The following is a 955-nucleotide window of genomic DNA, read 5'->3' on the forward strand; positions in this document are numbered from 1 at the left end:
AACGACCTCGGACCACCAGGGGCCGAGAAAACCACCGTCTCATGGGGCCGGTCACTCAGGGTCAGGGAAAAATCCAATATATATCTGGTGATATCTCGGGTGCTATTAGAGATAGCGCAATAAATCAAAGTGCGTTGTCTGTAGGAAGGCCTGGCGCAGGAATCTGTGCAGCGGGAACCACCTCGGACCACCAGGGGCCGGACTGTCAGGGTCAGGGAAAAATCCAATATATATCTGGTGATATCCCGAGTGCTATTACAGATAGCGCACTAAATCAAAGTGCATTGCCTGTAGGAGGCCCTGGCGCATGAATCTGTGCAGCGGGAATGACCTCGGTCCATCAGGGGCCGAGAAAACCACAGTCTCATGGGGCCGGACACTCAGGGTCAGGGGAAAATCCAATATATATCTGGTGATATCTGGGCTGCTATTGGAGATAGCGCAATAAACCAAAGTGAATTATCTGCAGGAGGCCCTGGCGCATGCATCTGTGCAGCGGGAACGACCTCGGACCACCAGGGGCCGAGAAAACCACCGTCTCATGGGGCCGGAAGATCAGGGCCAGGGAAAAATCCAATATATATCTGGTGATATCTCGGGTGCTTTTAGATATAGCGCAATAAACCAAAGTGAATTATCTGCAGGAGGCCCTGGTGCATGAATCTGTGCAGCGGGAACGACCTCGGACCACCAGGGGCCGAGAAAACCACAGTCTCATGGGGCCGGACACTCAGTGTCAGGGAAAAATCCAATATATATCTGGTGATATCTCGGGTGCTATTACAGATAGTGCACTAAACCAAAGTGAATTATCTGCAGAGGGCCCTGGCGTATGAATCTGTGCAGCGGGAACTACCTCGGACCCCCTGGGGCCGAGAAAACCACCGTCTCATGGGGCCGGAAACTCAGGGTCAGGGAAAAATCCAATATATATCTGGTGATATCTAGAGTGCTA

The sequence above is a fragment of the Nomia melanderi genome, unplaced genomic scaffold, assembly GCF_051020985.1.
Source record: "Nomia melanderi isolate GNS246 unplaced genomic scaffold, iyNomMela1 scaffold0014, whole genome shotgun sequence".
Taxonomy (NCBI): domain Eukaryota; kingdom Metazoa; phylum Arthropoda; class Insecta; order Hymenoptera; family Halictidae; genus Nomia; species Nomia melanderi.